This window comes from Octopus sinensis, linkage group LG9, assembly GCF_006345805.1.
Source record: "Octopus sinensis linkage group LG9, ASM634580v1, whole genome shotgun sequence".
Classification (NCBI taxonomy): Eukaryota; Metazoa; Mollusca; class Cephalopoda; order Octopoda; family Octopodidae; genus Octopus; species Octopus sinensis.
This window is the reverse complement of record NC_043005.1, coordinates 75,814,529-75,836,471: the sequence shown is the minus strand read 5'-3', so window position 1 is coordinate 75,836,471 and position 21,943 is coordinate 75,814,529. Positions and strand designations below refer to the sequence as shown.

Sequence of the window (21,943 nt, the reverse complement as noted above, 5' to 3'; positions counted from 1 at the left end):
AATCATCCCCGACCCCAAACACCATGTACAAAGGAACTACGAAGAAATTAAATGCCACCGATATTATTCAACCCAAGAATAACAATCAAGCAGTACGTACTTTAAACTTACAACAAAAAATGTACGAAAAACTACACGTGCGAAATAATGTGACAACAGAAATGAACGGACTGGTACCCTACGAAAATGGCGACCGTCAAAATAATGGGCCGGACGTTGTACCTCATGTCCCGCAAATAAAACCCAAAAGACATAAATGGACACGTGAAGAATACATTTCTATCTTACACGCATACTTCACAGCAGTGCTCTACCCAAAAAATGAAAACACAACAACACATACATATAAAATATGGAAGGAAAATAACATAAATATAAACTTGGATAGAGCAATTAGCTAACGTACGAAGATACATTCTCAACACAAAAAAAATATCAGAAATAGAAATAGAACATCTAAAAGAAAAAATACACCAGGAAATGTAGATAGAAGCCACACAACAATGCCCAATAATATAAACACTGAAACAGTAAAACACGAAGACAAACGCAACATTCCCAACAAACACGATGTAAACAACGAAGGGGAGCCTAATGATTATGATAATATAAAAAGTAAAATAATCAAAGAACTGAAAACCACAGAGCTCAAAATGGACCACCGACCATACCTCCCAAGAATCAAAATAGACGAAACAACAACACCAATTATAAATAGCATAAACCTAGCCGTCACGGAACTAATAGCCACTGAAACAAAAAGCGATATCACTGAGCTAAATGACTTAATATATGCAGCAGCCACTGCAGCCACAAAAGAAGCTGGATACTCACTCAAATCCGTCCAAACAGGAGTACCACCACCCAAACAAACCCTGTGGATAAATAACATCCAAAACAAAATACAAAAAATGAGAAAAGATCTGTCGATTCTTAATGAAATCAGCAAACAATCAACGCTACTGAGCAACAAAAAGAAAACAAAAATACTCCGCAAATATAACATCACAGAGAAAGATTTGCCTGAGATAAAAGAAAAGCTGAAGCAAGATATCCTTGCCAAAGCACAAAGGATCCGCCGGTACGAGAAACGCCAGCGCTTCTTTGAACAAAACAAAAAGTTCAACTCCAACCCCAAAAAGTTCTACCAAGAACTGGGCAAAAATAAAATAGAAGTCACTGCAGCACCAACGGCAGAAGAATTGGAAGAATTCTGGAGAGAAATATGGTCAGCGAACGAACAACCAAAAAAAAGGAGTATCAAAATAACAAACTCGGCATCTGAACAACTTTGGACCCCCATAACAACTGAAGAGGTCACCCAGGCACTGCAAAGACTAAGCAACTGGAAGGCACCTGGGCATGACAAGATCCCCAACTTTTGGTTGAAATATCTAACAGGAATGCACAAAAAGCTGGCTGAAAACTTTAACAACATACTAGCAGAGCCAGAGACAATGCCTGAATGGCTCACGAAGGGGAAAACCATCTTAATTCCCAAATCAAATGAGACAGCTAAACCAGAAAACTACAGACCAATAACCTGCCTCCCTACAATGTTCAAGGCATTTACTGCAGTGATATCGCAAAGGTTGAACAAGCACCTGGACGAAAACAAACTGTTCGCAGAAGAGCAGAAAGGATGCCGCAAAGGCTCATATGACTGTAAAGATCAACTAATGATTAATAAAGCCATAACTGAAGACAGCCACAGAAAGAAGAAAGGCCTCAGTATGGCCTGGATTGACTACAAAAAGGCGTTTGATAGCATCCCCCACACATGGATCCTCGAAACACTAGCCATTAACAAAGTAGCATAAAATTCATAGTAGCATAAAATCATAAAATTCATAGAGCACTCTATGAATAAATGGCAAACAGTCCTACACCTCCAAACAAAAGAGGGACTATGAAAACCAAAGACATCCCCATTAGAAGAGGAATATTCCAGGGAGACACGCTCTCTCCACTCCTTTTCTGCTTGGCACTGTCACCTCTATCTGATATACTAAATAGAACTGGATGCAGATATAAATGTTACGGCAAAACGATCAGCCACCTTTTATATATGGATGACCTAAAACTATACGCTGCAAATGACAAACAGCTAGAAGCACTATTAAAGACAGTTCATGGATTTACCAAAGAAATAGATATGAAATTTGGATTAGAAAAATGCGCCAAAGTAACCATGAAAAGAGGAAAACTAGTTAAGAGTAGTAACATCACACTAGATAAAACCAATGAAATAAAAGAATTAGACCAAAGCCAAACTTACAAATACTTAGGAATCCATGAACTAGATAAGACACAACACACACAAATGAAAGAGAAAATAAAAAAAGAATATTATAGACGAGTTAGATCAATGCTAAAAACAGAGCTCAATGCTAAAAACAAGATAACAGGTATTAACACTTTAGCTGTCCCAGTTATAAGTTACAGCTACAATATCCTTAACTGGACACGAAATGAACTGACCAAAATAGATAGGAAAACAAGAAAAATAATGACAGGATCTAGGATGCATCACCCAAAATCTGACATAGAAAGACTATATAAACAACGTATAGAAGGTGGTAGAGGCCTTATACAGCTGGAAAACTACTATAAAATAACCACCATAGGACTGCAAAAATAACTACTTCAGAAGGAAGGAAAACTAATACAAATAGCGGCAAAACACGAGCAAAACAAAAAACTATTCTCAGTATTTAAGGAAGCTGACAAATACAAACAAGAAATCATACCACCTAATAAATATGAAGAAGAAGAAGAAGAAGATGAAGAAACAACAAAAGCTATAAAACAAATGAAATCCAAACTAAAAATAGAACAGCAACGAACCATGATAAAACGATGGCAAGAAAAGCCCCTTCATGGTAAATACTGGACTAAACTAAACGCAAAAGAAATAGACATAGAAAAATCCCAGCAATGGTTGAGAAGCTCAGGACTCAAAGCAGAAACAGAGGGATTTTTAATTGCAGCACAAGACCAAAGCCTCCCCACCAGAAATTACCAAAAACATGTAATGAAAAGAAATATTACAAGTAACTGCAGAATATGTGGAGATGGACAAGAAACAATAAATCATATTATCTCTAGCTGCCCAGTCCTGGCTAAGAAGGAATATATTCACAGACATGACAGAGTTGGAACCTACATACATTGGAAGCTATGCCAACATTATGGAATAACAACAGAAAAATGATGGTATAGGCACACAACAGAAAAGGTCACAGAAAACGAGAAAGCAACCATACTCTGGGATATGCCGATACACACAGATAGAGAAATTAAGGCCAACAGACCAGATATAGTTGTCAGAGATCATGAAGAAAAAAATTGCTTTCTAATTGATGTATCAATACCGGCAGATGACAACGTGTCTCTAAAAGAAATGGAGAAACTCTCAAAATACAAAAACCTGGAAAAAGAGGTAACTAGAATGTGGAATCTGAAAACAGAAACAATTCCTATCATAGTAGGTGCATTAGGCATGATAAAAAAATATTCAGACAAATACATAACAAAAACACCAGGACTTACAAACACATATAACATACAGAAAATTGCACTACTAGGCACTGCACACATCCTACGCAGAACACTTTCCATACAATAACCATCAGAGCATCACAACAAATCACAGCACATACCCAAGGCACACAGAGCTGCCCTCGGTAGTGAAGTGAAAGCACGCTATAAAAAATAAAACTACTGAATAATGATAATAATAATAATAATAATAATAATAATAATAATAATAATAATAATAATGATAGCAAGAGCATTCAGAAAGCACAAACCTCCACCAAGTCAACACCAATGTCCTCTCAACGATTAGCCAGAGTATGAGAATATTTGAAATATACTCGAATGCTCTCACAAATGGGAATACTAAAATGAACCCAACCGCTCTCAAAAATTAAGTAAAAAATAAACAGGAAAAATAATCCAGAACCCTTGTCCAGTACTAGATCAATCCCAAATTCTTATCAGTTTGTACCAGACACAAGACCAAACATCCTTGAAAGTTCCATCCGAATCCATCCAGTGGTTCTTGAGATATCTTGTCCATGGACAAACAAACACAACTGAAAACGATACCTCCACCTCCACTAAGGCAGAGGTAATAATAATAATAATAATAATAATAATAATAATAATAATGATGATGATGATGATGATGATGATGATGATGATGATGATGATGATGATAATAATAATAATAATAATAATAATAATACTAATAATAATAATAATAATAATAATAATAATAATAATAATCTCAGCGAAAGAGTTTGATCTTGGCAAAAGAGTTTGATCTCGGCGAAAGAGTTTGATCTCGGCGAAAGAGTTTAATCTCGGCGAAAGAGTTTGATCTCGGTGAAAGAGTTTGATCTCAGCGAAAGTGTTTGATCTCGGCGAAAGAGTTTGATCTCGGCGAAAGAGTTTGACAAGCTCAGAAAATATAAAGACCTGCTCATTAAAATTGAGAAAATGTGGCATCTCAAGGCGGTTACAATACCAGTGATCGTAGGAGCACTAGGAATGATCAAGAAGGGAACCAAAAATTATATGAGAATGATCCCTGGCTTACCATCCCTGCAAGGAGTGCAAAAGATTGTCTTAACTGGTACATCACACGTATTGAGAAGAGCATTGTCGCTGTGAGAGCTGTTACTGCCCATGTATTTTAATTTAACCTTAAAAAAGAATAAAAAAATGAACGAACTATTGAGTTTTGTTTAATGGCCTACCAATGTATACTATGAGTTTCTTTGCCCTAGGAGTCGGGAAGACGCTCGGCAAGAAATGGAAGCAAATTTGAAAGAAGAAAAAAATAATAATAATAATAATAATAATCATAATAATAATAATTTATAAAGATTGAAATAATTCTTCATGAAAGTAAATTGACAACAAGAAGAGGGTGATGTGATTGTAATGGAATGTTTATTGGTTTGAATGCTATTTCAACAGCTCGCCTGTCTTCTGGAAGTGTAAAATGTAAAATGAAGAAACACAGAAATTCAACAGTGTAAATGAGGAAATCCTGCATTGTCATTCTGTCAAAGTGAGAATGCAGGATTTCTACATTTACATTTTCTAAATTTCTGTGTTTCTTCATTTTATACTTTTAGACTTGAAAAAAACAGACAGGCTGTCGAAATATTGTTCAAACCCATAAACAATCTATTACAATCACATCACGCTCTTAATAATAATAATAATAATAATAATAATAGCATGAGTTGTGTTGGTTGTGTATGTTATACCATATCATACCACGTAATGCATCCATTCAAGATTGACACATGTACCATAATGCTTTGCACTAGTACTTTGTAAATGATGGCTCTTCCTTCCATTGAGTAGTTTGTCCTCTAATTTCTATTATATGTAGTACAAATATATTCTGTGAAAAACCAGTGTGTTGTCTGTAGTTACACTCAGAATATCAAGTTGGTTTTGTCCTTTTTTTTTTTTCTCTTAGCTTGCAATTCCCGAAATGTAGTTCAAGGTTTGAAGAAATTTTCTTTGATAAAATCATTGGTTTGCACTTTGTTGGCTCCAACTGATGCACTAATAGTTGACAAATTAGAGAACAGTCACCATTTAGCTCTTTTATCATGATATTTCCGTTGTAATACATGGCTTTTGTTTCAATTAATTAAAAAAGTAATGAAGAATTTATTGAATTAACTTTGCTATTATTATTAAGTTCCATTAAACTCTGCCAGATCAAGATTGGAGCTTGGTGCAGCCATCTGGTTCGCCAGCCCTCCGTCAAAATCGTCCAACCCATGCTAGCATGGGAAGTGGACATTAAACGATAAATGAAAAACGAATCATTACAGTGACAAGCTGGCAGAATTGTCAACACACTAAACAATTTGGATAGCAGCATTTCATCCATCTTTATGTTTTGAGTTCAACTTTGCCTTTCATCCTCTCGGGGGTTGATAATATAAGTACCAGTTGAAAACGGGGGACGATGTATTTGACTAAGTTCCCCCCCCCCACACACACACACCTGAAATTACTGGCCTTGTGCCAAAATTTGAAATCATTATTAAGCTTCTTTAAAGTGGTGAGCTGACAGAATCATTACCATGTCAGACAAAATGCTTAGCAGCATTTCAACCACCTTTACATTCTGGGTTCAAATTCTGTTATGATCAATTTTGCCTTTCATCCTTTCAAAATTAGTCAATTACATCGACTATTATAAGTCAATAACATCGGGGTGCAAAGAGCATGACTAGCAGGGTACAAAGAGCACCATATGAGTGTGATTGTTGACAGAGCGACCAACCGGCTTCTGTGCCAGTGGCACATAAAAGGCACCATTTGAGTGTGATCATTACCAGCGTCACCTTACTGGCACTTATACCCATGCTAGTAGGGTGCCAAGAGCACCATCTGAGCATGATTGTTGCCAGAGAGAACCATCCGAGTGTGATCATTGCCAGGGTGGCTAACTGGCTTCCGTGCCGGTGGCACGTAAAAGGGCACCATTTGAGCGTGATTGTTACCAGCATCGCCTTATTGGCACCTGTGCCGGTGGCATGTGTAAAAAGATTCAAGCGAGGTCATTGCCAATACCGCCTGACTGGCCCCCATGCCAGTGGCATGTAAAAAGCACCCACTACACTCTCGGAATAGTTGGCATTAGGAAGGGCATCCAGCTGTAGAAACTCTGCCAGATCAAGATTGGAGCCTGGTGCAGCCATCTGGTTCGCCAGCCCTCAGTCAAAATCGTCCAACCCATGCAAGCAGAGAAAGCAGATGTTAAACGATGATGATAATGATGATCGATAGTCAATAACATCGACTATCTCACCCAAGATTTCAGGCCTTGTACCTATAGTAGAAAACATTAAGCTTCTTTCACCAGTTGTGGCCTTTCACCAATGTTTATATAATCCATTTAGCCATACGCAACAAATGTAAATGAAACAGCTTCAGTGATAAAATGTTGCTAGCTTGAACTCAAGGATTAAGTGTTTCTATACTGTGACAGATATTAAAGTTCTTTCTCTTTAGAAGCAAGGTTTGTTTCTGTAGAAACCTAATTGCTGATAAAATATTAAATTACTAAATGTTAAACTATGAAATAATTAGCTTATTTTCATAATTTTCTTTTAATCTTTTAACTCTCTTCTTATTATATTATTACTGAAATACATGGTCTTCGTTTCAATTAATTTTGAAGATAGCAAAGAATTTAGAAAACTATCTGTCATCATTAACCTATTGTTTGGGACATAAATCAATATAAAATTTTGACAGATGAAAGGTTTTTAATTTAGATCTCTTTAAAACACAAAGTTCATATCATAGACCCATATACAGTTTATGGGTTAAGGTTGTTGTTGCTTAGCTCTAGGCCTGTTATTATTGAGTAAATCTATGATCAAAGGTCCAACCATAACTATTTAATTATCATCATCACCAGCATCATCATCATCATCATCATCGTTATTATTATTACAGTTATTGTTGTTGTTGTTGTCATCGTTATCCATATTATTATCATTATTATTATTATTATTGTAGTAGTAGACACACACAGTATCCAATATTGTGATGTAGATTGAAGATATTGTGTATACCGAGGATTCATGTTTTCTGTCAAGTCACAAGAAGGACCTCAGACAAACAGCACTTTGCACAATATTTGTGCAATTCCAAGTATAAAGCCAATTTATTATTATTATCACCATAGTCGTCATCGTCATCACCACCATCATCATTATCATCATCACCATCATCATTATCATCATCATCACCATCATCATCATCATCATCATCATCATCATCATCATCATTGTTATTAGCATTATCATTATTATTATTATCATCATCATCATTATTATTATTATTATTATTGTTATTGTTATTGTTATTATTATTACTATTATTATTATTATTATTGTTATTGTTATTGTTGTTGTTGTTATTATTATTATTATTATTATTATTTTTTTTTTTTTAATACCAAAATCTACATTTACAATGTATCTTTCTTATTTCCGACAATAGCATTTGGCTATATACCTGCTCAGGGGCTGTCCCTTTGATTCCTTTGAAGGTTAAATATTCTGGTAAAAAAAAAAAAAGTAAAAATCCCCCTAAAGGAGAAAAATATATTACTATTGGAAGCAGTAATAAATTCTTTATTTTTATAAGGTCATGTGAGCACCTTATAAAACCTTTAAATCAATAAAAACATTAGTTGTATGAGACAGTTCCTGCTTCTCACTTAAAATATTATTTTTACATATTCTGACATAACATAATAAAAACGCTTTTACCCTATGCGTTTCATCTGAAATTGAATGAAGTTCTCATAGAAGTTCATTGATGTTATCTGTTTCTTTTATGAAATAAAGTCGCAATCTAGGGCAGGAGACTGGTAGAATTGCAGTAGACTGGTTAAAATTCCTTGTAGCATTTGTTCTAGCTCTTTATGTTCTTGTAGTCACCCATGATAACACTGGTACTAAAGTGTATTAGTCCTTTCTTTCTTTTGGACAACATCTGTGATATGAGGAGGGGAGATTTGCAGTTTAGACAATGCTGGCCTTCCATAGAAAACCTTGTCTTACCTATGCCCAGGAGAAGAACATTCAAAGTGCAGATATTTGATCAATTTGACTGACAGAAACCTTAGATATTACTGGAGGCCTTCAATATTGCTGAATGCCTTATAGATTGCTGAAGCCTTAAATAGTACCAGGCTTTAAAAGATAAGTACTGGAGCTAATTCATTTGACTAAAACTCAGAGGAGTTTTAGTGTCCTAACCTGGTCACTGTACAAATGATTGGAACAAGAAAAGCATAAAGGAATAAAAAAAGAAAAGGATTTTGTGCTTAGTTTTCATGATGTTAGGTAGATAGAAGATAAATAATCTCTTTTATAGGGTACCATGTTCTATCAAAGGTAACATTTAAAGATTATTTGATGCCTACTCTCATCGGTTTGGCAATCTATAATCTAAGGCATAAAATGCCTATTCCTTGTTTTACTAGATATTGTAGTCAATTATATATGATGTCAAAGAAAACAGATTGGGTGGTCATGTAATGAATGTCTGTGATCATAGATCTGTTTGATCACAACTGACCAGGAACTTAATGATATCAGCAATAAAATGTCAACAGCATGGCAGTTGGAAACCTTTACTAATCATTCGCAAATGTCTCAAACTATCAATAGATTACTTTCACTCTGCTACATCAATAATGGAGGAGAAAGAGCTTTTTCCAGCTTTGAAAATTTCTCAACTCAAAGGAAGCTTCATTAAGAGCAGTTATGGGAAAATAGGAAAATACACGAACAAAACAGTCTTCTTGCAAACCACTATTGTCCACATTGTGTTTTCTCAGCTAGATCATTTACTGGTTTTATAAGTCATGCAATATCCATATCACTTTTGGTGGCCTGAGGACTAGCATTAAGAGTCATCGGTTGAAGTGAATGAATTGTAAACATTGGCGAATGGTAGTGATAGTAACGTGAGTATGTTGTTGGTTGTCTATTTGGTTGGATTTTTTTTTTCTGTTTTTCACTGAACACTTGATGGGAGAGTCTGTCATATATATATATATATATATATATATATATATATATATATTATCATCTTTTTACATCCATTTTCCACGCTGGCATATATATATACAGAGTCTGCTCAAATACTTGTATACAAACTTCATGAAAGGAAAAATGTGTATAATTATTTCAGTGCTAAATTTATTCAGATTTCAGGAGATTAATACAAGTTACCTTTGGACTCTACAATTACAAGAGGCACTCAAAGTGATGGCCATTAGCTTCTAGGTATTTATGTGTACGGCAAACTACTACTTGGGCAACATTGGCCAAAGTGTCCAGTGAGATCGCTGCACATACATTTTCAATTCCTTCTCTTAGTTCTGCCAATGTAGTTGGTTTTCTGTGATACATGACATCATTTTGGCTCCCCCACAGATGAAAGTCTGCAGATGTTAGATCAGGAGAATGTGAGGGAGACTCAACCACACCTCTTCATCCTGCCTAGTATCCTTGCAAATTCTCATTGAGGTAAGCTCATGTGTCTTGGTGGTAGTGTGGAAGTGCACCATCTTATTGAAAGAAAAATTCATCATTTCCATATATGACAAGCTTCCACATAGTTTGCTGCCAAATTTACTCACAAGGCACTGGTCAGCCTAGGGCTATAGTAGAAGAAGTAGAAGATACTTGCCCAAGGAGTCATGCAGTGGGACCAAACCCAAAATAACATGGTTGCAAAGAAAGCTTCTTAACAATACAGCAATGGATTAGTTCTAAACAAATTTACATGTGTATATTTAACGAACATGCAGCTAGCTTCACTGTGCAATTAGATGGAGTGATTAAACCAAAAGTGTTCTCTCAACAGAATTAATTGAACAATTAGACTCATCTGTATTTACAAGCTCATCAGTTGTGTTTACTTTGATTGATTTATAGGCAGAGAGAAAGTAGCTTAAAGATAACAACGAAAAATGTAGATAACAATGAGAAGAGGCATTGCTGTTGCATATTTGCATATTTGCATACCAGTACATCTGTGCTGACGTTACATAGTAACTAAAGCACTGAGGAATCATGTCAGTAGATAATTTGGAAATGTTGAGTTTATATGGATATGCTAAGTAAACACATGTTTAGGCTTGCTATGCAAATAGACAGAGAGTTTATGCCAAAGGCCTGTTTCTGCAGAATGGATACAAGAAAATCTCAACTAATTTTGCCTGTTTTCACATGTTCTTTGGACATATTTACTCCATTTAATTTGCAGGCAGAGAGAGAGAGAGAGGGAGGGAGAGACAGATAGACAGACAGAAAGACAGAAACAAAGAGAAAGACTTTTACTCTTTTACTCTTTTACTTGTTTCAGTCATTTGACTGCAGCCATGCTGGAGCACCGCCTTTAGTCGACCCCAGGTCTTATTCTTTGGAAGCCTAGTACTTATTCTATCAGTCTCTTTTGCTGAACCGCTAATTTACGGGGATGTAAACACAAGACCATTGGCTGTCAAGCAATGTTGGGGGGACAAACACAGACACACAAACATATACGCACACACATCATCATCATCATGATCATCGTTTAACGTCTGTTTTCCATGGTAGCATGGGTTGGACGATTTGACCGGGGTCTGGGAAGCCAGGAGGCTGCACCAGGTTCCAGTCTGATCTGGCAGTGTTTCTACAGCTGGATGCCCTTCCTAACGCCAACCACTCTGTGAGTGTAGTGGGTGCTTTTTACGTGCCACCGGCACATATATATATATGTGTGTGTGTATATATATATATGTGTATGTGTGTGTGTGTGTATATATATTTATACATATATATGACAGGCTTCTTTCAGTTTCCATCTACCAAATCCATTCACAAGGCTTTGGTCAGCCCGAGGATATAGTAGAAGACACTTACCCAAGGTGCCACACAGTGGGAATGAACCTGGAACCATGTGGTTGGTAAGCAATCTACTTACCACACACCACACAGCCACTCCTGCGCCTATCTATGAGAAACAAGAGCAACAGGCATTGCTTTGGCTCATTAACCGTTTTGATGTGAAAGTACTCAAAACCACTTTTGGTTTTATAGTACAGACTTCCTGTTTTATGGTAATCTAAATTGAACTTCCTATTTAAATTACATGTTAATTTATGTTCCAAACACCTTCTAAATAACAACAAAGTTATTTTACTATATTTTTCCATTATTTTTGAAATTAATTGAAAGGAAGCAGTTTATTTCAGCAGAAATTTCAGTTGTGGAATTGATAATGTTGAAAGTTTATGATTTACAGATGAAGAAGATCAATCTGAAATATTCTGAGAATTTAATAAATAGGCAAAACTGAAAATTTGCATGAATTTCTTTTTAAAATTTACCATGATACTCAGGATAGTTGTTAATGCCTAGATTATAATGATGAAATAAAGCTATTAATATAATTAGTTCAAAACTTTTTGAATGGGAATAAAATACACACACACACTTATACATATATATATATATGTGCGTTTGTGTGTGTGTGTGTATATATATACATGTATATATATATATATATATGTATATATGTATGTGTGTATATATGTATATATATATGTATACATATATATATATATATAAATATATATATACACACACACTCACATACATATATATGTATGTATATATATATATATATATATATATATATATATATATATATATATATATATATATATACATAATAGAGAGAAACAATGAGTTATAAAAATTTATTTATTATAGGCTTACAGCTGTTTCAGATATGCACGTGAGAGCTTTCATTAGTTCAACCTAATCAAGTCATTGATTGATAAAATTGAAGCCTGAATGCACCCAAATGCATATCTGAAACAGCTGTAAGGCTATAATAAATAAATAAATGTATATAATCCATTGTTTCTGTCTATTTTATGCATCACTCAGTAAAAACATACATTCTCAACTGGGTATTGCAACTATGGGTCAACAAATTTGACTGGTGATGAACTTTGATTTCGGATTACTCCTGGAGTATGTGCGTATATGCATGTGGGTGTGTGTGTGTGTGTGTGTAACTTCAGTAACAGCAGCGGCAATGAAGAAATGTATACACAGAAATATATTGGAGTGACAGAGCTCCCCTTTAAGCTCAAGCTAAATCACCACAAGTATTATTTTACGACCTGTGGTTATTTAGCTTGTGGTCCTCTTTTGGAACTTCAAAGAGGTGCAACATTACAACATTAACCAGCTATATATGGCAATTAAAAGAGGAAGGTATGCTGTACAAAATTAATTCGAAGCTGATGCCCTCACAACAGAAAATTTGTTTTGGAAGTGTGCTATTCCCTTTTTGTGGACTAGAAAACAGAAAATGTAATCAGGCATAAATGACTCCCTTCAGTCACAGCTGTAATTGTACAAGTGAAGACAACTCTTCTTTCTCTCGCTGAAAAGGGTTTTTCATTTCACTTTTTTCACCATGATGCTGATCAAGTCTGTGTGTTCACCAAACAACCCTCCTAACATTAAAGAGGTCATGTGCTCCCGGCCAACAAGTCTGATTAGTTGTTAGTATAAGCAAGTGAAATAGCAGATGCAAAACCAATTATAAGTTCCTGACCAGTTACGTGCCATAACCAAGAATATACTACTTGAGATATATATACAAGCAAAACACCCGCTGTCCAATGAATGGTGCTGAGTTGTCAAGCATTTAAACCAAATTTTCTCAAAACAACTTGTCCGACTGTCCCATAGGTCTCCCCTTTGAGAAACACTGAATTAACCTAAATTTGAGACACCAGCAAAAGAAGAAATAATGATAGACTTTTTTCTATTCCAAAGAAAAACGATTTCCCATGGCTTTATCGATTGCATTCTCACCTGGAATCGATTTTTGTAATTTTTTCAAGACTTATACCATAGGTATCTACATATCAAATTTGAGCACAATTGGATGGAGGATGCCTGAAATCCTAGAAGCTACACGCACACACACAGAAAAAATGGATTTTATATAAGATATATATATATATATATAGAGAGAGAGAGAGAGGGAGACAGACTGACAGACAGATATATATGTAAATACTATATGTGTATAAATACATATACACAAATATGTATGTTTATACATACATACAGACAGACATGTGTGTGTGCTTCAAGTTTTATGTCATGAAAATGTAATGAAAAGGGCAACAAAAGAAGAGAATTATTTGTTGGAAAAACCACTCGTGACATTCATTAGAAAAGAAAGAAAGACCACTGCAAAAAAATTCATACTGCTTTCGTGACTTATTAAGTAGAAAACCAGTTAAAATGACTGTTATCTTTGCCATTGTGTTAATTCTTTAATGTATATGCGGTGAAAACAAAATAAAATACATAATATATACATGAGCATGTGTGTTTTACAGTCATTATACTTGTATGACAATGCTAATAGAATATAACTGATCGATGCAACATGTCGTTTAGTACAACATGACTTTATAGAGCACTTTTAGTAAAGAAAAAAAATGGAGGACATTTCAAAGCTCACTTCTTTTAAAATGTCAATAATTGTGGTTAACTAATTAGAAAATATTGCAATCTCAGATGGTTTATATTGGTTACTAAACAATAATTAACATAGCCATGATTTTATTTTAAAAGTTATGGTTTTCTTTGCAAGCACAGAAACCATTTCTTGGTATCAAACTGACTAAAAAAATCCACTTTATGACCAACTACTATCAGAGAATCATGGAGGTGCTCATCCCATTGGCTTCTGGCACGTTGGTTTTTGAATGTTGTGGTCCCTGTATCCATCTGATGAAAATGTTTTTTCTCTAATGATGTAATATTTCCATTAATCAATTAAAAATTCGTTGGAAACAGCTGTAGTGATTTGACACATCTGTTGTTATTTATTTATTTATTTATTTATTTATTATTCACCTCTCTTAGAATCTTCTCTTTGCATAGATCTGAAGTATATTGTGGACTGTACATTTAGTACAAGGTGCATTTCTAGATTATCCTCAGGGCTGTTGATATACACATCTGGCTACAGTTAACCATATACATAACCTGCATACCTTTCTACTTATGCTTCGGCACCCACATATTTATTCTTCCATTTTTTATGTGAACACTTTTACTTTTTTAACCTGACACAATGCCTTACCATTTAAGTGTTTGATTCACTTGACTCCTGATCTCGTCTGACTGGCTCCCATGCCAGTGGCACATAAAAAGTACCTACTACACTCTCAGAGTGGTTGGCATTAGGAAGGGCATCCAGCTGTAGAAACTTTGCCAGATCAGATTGGAACCTGGTGCAGCCTCCTGGTTTGCTAATCCTCAGTCAAACCGTCCAACCCATGCCAGCATGGAAAGTAGACATTAAACGATGATGATGATGAGAATAGAGATGATATATAGGTGCAAGCGTGAATACATGGTAAGAAGTTTGCTTCCCAACCACATGGTGCTAGGTTCAGTTCCACTACATGTCACCTTGGGCAAATACCTTCTACTATAGCCTCAGGCTGACCAAAGCCTTGTAAGTGGATTTGGTAGACAGAAACTGAAAGAAGCCCATCGTAAATATATATATATATTATATATATATATATATATATATATATATATATATATATACATGTATATCTGTGTGAGTCTTTGTGTCTGTGTTTGTCCCTCCATACCACTTGACAACAGGTGTTGGTGTGTTTATGTCACTGTTACTTAACAGTTCAGCAAAAGAGACCAATAGAATAAGCACTAGGCTTTAAAAAATAAGTCCTGAGGTCCATTTGTTCAAATAAAACCTTTCAAGGTGGTGCTCCAGCATAGCTGCAGTCAACAAGTAAAAGAATAAAAGAATATATATGTGTATACACACACACACACACACACAGAGAACAGGATTCTTTCAGCTTTCACCTACCAAATCCAACCACTCACAAGGTCTTGGTTGACATGGGGCTGCAATTGAAAACATTTGTCCCAAGGTGCCATGCAATGGGGCTGTAGATAGAACCATGCAGTCAGGAAGCTAACTGCTTAACCACACAACCATATCTATATATAAATATCTATCAATGTATATATGTGTTTACACACACCTATATACTTATATAATTATGAACAATATATACACATATATGTGTCATGTGCATGTCTGCCTGAAAAGCAAACACAATTCCAAAGAGACTGACCTTCCTGCTTATTGTGTCTGCAGTTTTTTCATTGCCAGTTATAGCTCTTTCACTTCATCTGTTGACTCTTTTATAGTTGCAACTCTCCACCACACTCTAAATGGACTCAATAGACCTAATCACCTGTTGATCTTTATTGTTGATCAGAGATATTGCAATTGACAGCATTCATCAAAACAGTGAAGAAACATTCAGACATTGGATGCTTCTTATTCTTAAATATAGGGTGAAGTGTTTTACCAAAACTTATTCCTTGAAAATAAGCCATAACTTTACATATTTGTTACCTTAGGTAAGTATTATTCTCCAAGTGAAATGACAGTAACATCTAAGGACTTATTTAAACAACCAATTATATAAATATATCATCATCGTCATCAAATATATTATATATATTATATAAATATTATATATGTATTATATAAATATATTATAGAATATATAAATATATATTATATATTATATAACAATATATCATATAAATACATGTTATTTATATATATATATGTATGTATGTATGAATATATTTATATATATATATATTATATAAATATTATATATATTTTTTTGGTTGTCAGGGGAGTGTTATACTCCCTTATATAAATGTATGTATGTATATATTTATTATGTATGTGTATATGTATGTATGTATTATATAACTATATACATGTATGTGTGTGAGGATATGCGTAAGCTCGCAGAAATGAAGCCATATGCTCCGATGATGTGTATGTCAGTGTTCATAATCATCAGAGTGTAAGTTCCTTGAGAGAAAAGTTGAACCTAAGAAGCGTCTGTTGTGGCGTGCAAGAGAGACGGCTGCGCTGGTATGGTCCTGTGACGAGAAAAGGTGAAGATAGTTGTGTGCAAAAGTGCTACACCCTAGCAGTTGAGGGAACCTGTGGAAGAGGTATAGACCAGGAAAAACTGGGACGAGGTGGTGAAGCACGACCTTCGAACTTTAGGTCTCACTAAGGAAATGTCTAGAGACCGAGACCTATGGAAGTATGCTGTGCGTGAGAAGACCCGGCAAAACTAGTCAGGCCATAACCCGTGGCCCCTACCTGGGACGTAGTCAGTCCTCCTGTGCATTACCTCCTTCTTGTGACACTTATGAAGACCTGTTGAGGCAAGTGAAAATCAAAATCAAAACAAATCAAAATAGATGAACATCAGTGGAATTGTATTCTTTGTGGTACCAGTGCCGGTGGCACACAAGAAAACCACCCAAACGTGGCCGTAGCAGTACCGCATCGACTGGCCTCCGTGCTGTGGGCACAACAAAAACCATCCGATCGTGGCCGTTCGCCAGCCTCATCTGGCACCTGTGTAGGTGGCACATAAAGACACCATCCGAAGACCCGGCGACGTAGTCAGTCCACCTGTGCATACCTTCCCTCTTATGACACTTGTGAAGACCTGTTGAGGCAAGTGTGTGACACTTGTGAAGACCTGTTGAGCAGAGGGCAAGTGTGTGACACTTGTGGAGACCTGTTGAGGCAAGTGTGTGACCCTTGTGAAGACCTGTTGAGGCAAGTGAAAATCAAACCAAATCAAAATAGATGAACATCAATGGAATTTGTATCTTTGTGGTTCCAGTACCGGTGGCACACAAGAAAACCATCCGAACATGGCCGTAGCCAGTACCGCATCGACTGGCCTCCGTGCTGTGGGCACAACAAACACCATCTGATCGTGGCCGTTCGCCAGCCTCATCTGGCACCTGTGTCGGTGGCACATAAAAACACCATCCGAAGACCCGGCGACGTAGTCAGTCCACCTGTGCATACCTTCCCTCTTATGACACTTGTGAAGACCTGTTGAGGCAAGTGTGTGACACTTGTGAAACCTGTGAGGCAGAGGCAAGTGTGTGACACTTGTGAAGACCTGTTGAGGCAGAGGCAAGTGTGTGACACTTGTGGAGACCTGTTGAGGCAAGTGTGTGACACGTGTGACACTTGTGAAGACCTGTTGAGGCAAGTGAAAATCAACCAAATCAAAATAGATGAACATCAATGGAATTTGTATCTTTGTGGTCCAGTACGTACCGGTGGCACACAAGAAAACCATCCGATCGTGGCCGTTCGCCAGCCTCATCTGGCACCTGTGTCGGGGGGCCATAAAAACACCATCCGAAGACCCGGCGACGTAGTCAGTCCACCTGTGCATACCTTCCTACTTATGACACTTGTGAAGACCTGTTGAGGCAAGTGTGTGACACTTGTGTAGACCTGTTGAGGCAAGTGAAAATCAAATCAAATCAAATCAAATCAAATCAAACCAAATCAAAATAGATGAACATCAATGGAATTTGTATCTTTGTGGTACCAGTACCGGTGGCACACAAGAAAACCATCCGAACGTGTCCGTAGCCAGTACCGCATCGACTGGCCTCTGTGATGCGGGCACATAACAAACACCATCCGATCGTGGCCGTCCGCCAGCCTCATCTGGCACCTGTGTCGGTGGCACATAAAAACACCAACCGAAGACCCGGCAAGACTAGTCAGGCCATAACCGTGGCCCCTACTTGGGACGTAGTCAGTCCACCTGTGCATACCTTCCTTCCTTCTTGTGAGACACTGTGAGACCTGTGAAGACCTGTTGAGGCAATGCAAGTGAAAATCAAATCAAATCAGATCAAAATAGATGAACATCAATGGAATTTGTATCTTCTGGTACCAGTGCCGGTGGCACACAAGAAAACCATCCGAACGTGGCCGTAGCCAGTACCGCATCGACTGGCCTCCGTGCTGTGGGCACGCAACAAACACCATCCGATCGTGGCCGTTCGCCAGCCTCATCTGGCACCTGTGTCGGTGGCACATAAAAACACCATCCGAAGACCCGGCAAGACTAGTCAGGCCATAACCCGTGGCCCTTACCTGGGACGTAGTCAGTCCACCTGTGCATACCTTCCTTCTTGTGACACTTGTGAAGACCTGTTGAGGCAGTGAAAATCAAATCAAATCAAAACAAATCAAAATAGATGAACATCAATGAATTTGTATCTTGTGGTACCAGTGCCGGTGGCACACAAGAAAATCATCCGAACGTGGCCGTAGCCAGTACCGCATAGACTGGCCTCCATGCTTTGGGGACGTAACAAACACATCCGATCGTGGCCGTCCGCCAGCCTCATCTGGCACCTGTGTCGGTGGCACATAAAAACACCATCCGAGCGTGCCGTCTGCCAGCCTCGTCTGGCACCTGTGTCGGTGGCACATAAAAACACCATCCGAGCGTGGCCGTCGCCAGCCTCGTCTGGCACCTGTGTCGGTGGCACATAAAATCACCCACTACACTCTCGGAGTGGTTGGCGTTAGGAAGGGCATCAGCAGCTGTAGAAACACTGCCAGATCTGACTGGCCTGGTGCAGCCTTCGGGCTCCCCAGACCCCAGTTGAACCGTCCAACCCATGCTAGCATGGAAAACGGATGCTAAATGATGATGATGATGATATATATATATATATATAACTATATATATGTATGTATGTATGTGTGTGTGTGTGTATATATATATATATATATATTAACTATATATATGTATGTATGTATGTGTGTGTGTGTGTGTATATATATATATATATATATTATATATATATCAGGTCAACCCATAAATTCTGTCCGATTTTATCTTTTTTTAAATTGAATGAAATTTAATAGTATTTTAGAATGTCTAATGGAATTAAAAATTATTTTTATGCATTTGTGTACATTTAAACTAATAAAATATTTTTCTACAGAATAATAGAATTAAAATTTCTTTGATTAAAACTTTTCTAACATGGAGGTATCCAAAGAGCATTTGAGGTACATAATGCTTTATGAGTACGAAAAAGAGAACTCTGCTGCCAAAACAACTCGAAACATACACTCAGTTTATGGGAAAGAATGCTTGAATGAAAGAACTTGCAGAAGATGGTTTGCAAAATTCAGAAGTGGAGATTCCAGCCTTGAAATCTCCACCTACAAGTAGTTGATAGCTTCCATTACCTAGGGGATCAAGTCAGTAGCAGGGGTGGATGCTCTGAAAGTGTAGCTGCTAGAACAAGAATAGCCTGGACAAAGTTCAGAGAGCTCTTACCTCTGCTGGTGACAAAGGGCCTCTTGCTCAGAGTAAAAAGTAGACTGTATGACATATGTGTATGAACAACCATGCTACATGGCAGTGAAACATGGGCAGTGACTGCTGAGGACATGCATAAGCTTGCAAGGAATGAAGCTAGTATGCTCCACTGGATGTGAAATGTCAGTGTGCATACACGGCAGAGTGTAAACGCCCTGAGAAAAGATATGGACTTAAGAAGCATCAGATGTGGTGTTCAAAAGAGATGACTGTGCTGGTATGGTAATGTGTTGCAAGTGGATGAGAACAGCTGTGTGAAAAAGTGTCACCCCCTTGCAGTAGAGGGAACCTGTGGAAGAGGTAGACCCAGGAAGACTGGAGATGGGGTGGTGAAGCACAACCTTCAAACATTAGGCCTCACCAAGGCAATGACAAGTGACCAAGACCTTTGGAGATATGCTGTGCTTGAGAAAAGCCAGTAAGCCAAGTGAGAGCATAACCATGGCCTATGCCAGTGCAGCATAAACAGCCCATTTAAGAGTACCCTTCAATCGTTAGGCAATGATGTGCTTGCAAAGACCTGTTGAGGTAAGTGAAATCATTGTTGTGGCCGATGATAGCACTGCCTGATTGGCACCTGTGCCAGTGGCACATTAAAAGCACCATTCGAGCATAGTTATTGCCGGTACTGCTTGACTGGCTCCTGTGCTGGTGGCACATAAAAAGCTTCATTTGAGTGTGGTCAATGCTAGTACCGCCTGACTGGTCCTCATGCTGCTGGCACGTGAAAAGCACCTACTACACTCTCGGAATGGTTGGCATTAGGAAGGGCATCCAACTGTAGAAACTCTTGCCACAGATTGGAGCCTGGTGCAGCCTTTTGGCTCACCAGCCTTCAGTCAAACCGTCCAATCCATGCCAGCATGGAAAGCAGATGTTGAACGACGACGACGATGATGATGAGGATTTACAGACACAGACATATATGTATATATAAGCTTTGGAGGTGTAGGGGTATTGCAGGAGTAAAGAGTCTTTGTGTGTGGAAAATGCGCAGGTACAATAAGCACAAAAAATGTGTAGACAATTGACTCCCTCAAATAATAAGAGGAAATCATTAAAAGTAGTAGATAGCTTCTATTATCTTGGAGACCGAATTAGCAGTGGAGAAGGAAGTTCTGAAAGTGTAGTTGCTAGAATGAGAACGGGCTGTCAAAGTTCAGAGTGCTTCCGCCTATGTTGGTTACTAAGGGTCTCTCCTTCAAAGTGAAAAGCAGATTGTATAATGCCTGTGTATATTCAGCTATGTTACATGGCAGTGAATCATGGGCTTTGATTACAGAGGACTTGGAAAGGCTTGAAAGTAATGAAGCTAGCATGCTCCACTGGATGGGTAATGTCAGTCTGCATGCAGGACAGAGTGTAAATGTTTTAAGAGGAAAACTGGGTATAAAAGGCATCAGATGGTGGGTGCAAGGGAGAAGACCACACTTGTTTGGTCATGTGATGCATATGGATGAGGGCAGCTGCTTAAAAGAAATGCTGCTGAAAGAAATATAGCAGTGAACTGGCAGAAATGTTAGCAACCCAGGTGAAATGCTTAGCGGTATTTCGTCTGCCATTACGTTCTGAGTTCAAATTCAGCCGAGGTCGACTTTGCCTTTCATCCTTTCGGAGTCGATAAATAAAGTACCAGTTATGCACTGGGGTCGATGTAATCGACTTAATCACTTTGTCTGTCCTTGTTTGTCCCCTCTGTGTTTAGCCCCTTGTAGGTAGTAAAGAAATAAGAAATGCTGAGCTCTAATTGTGGAGGGTACCTTAGAAGACATGGAATGAAGTGATGAGAAAGGATCTTTGGATGCTGGGCTTCACTGAGTAAATGACAAGGGACCAGGAGATGTGGTGATTTGCTGTACTTGAGAAGACATATCAAACTAAGTAACATCACTGTTATCCATACATACAGGCTTTACATGTGCCGGTGCCACATAAAATGCACTTGTGCCAGGGCTGCATAAACACACCTATGCCAGGGTCACGTAAGAAGCACCCAGCACACTCTGCAAAGGGGTTGGCATTCAGAAGGGCATC

General features: G+C 37.6%; 1 protein-coding gene across 1 annotated transcript in view; it reads right to left on the bottom strand.

Annotated features, from left to right (window-relative positions):
- The window catches only part of LOC118764881 (regulator of G-protein signaling 9-binding protein-like), a 147,826-nt gene that overhangs the window by 106,848 nt on the left and 19,035 nt on the right, over positions 1–21,943 (bottom strand). The window lies entirely within an intron of this gene.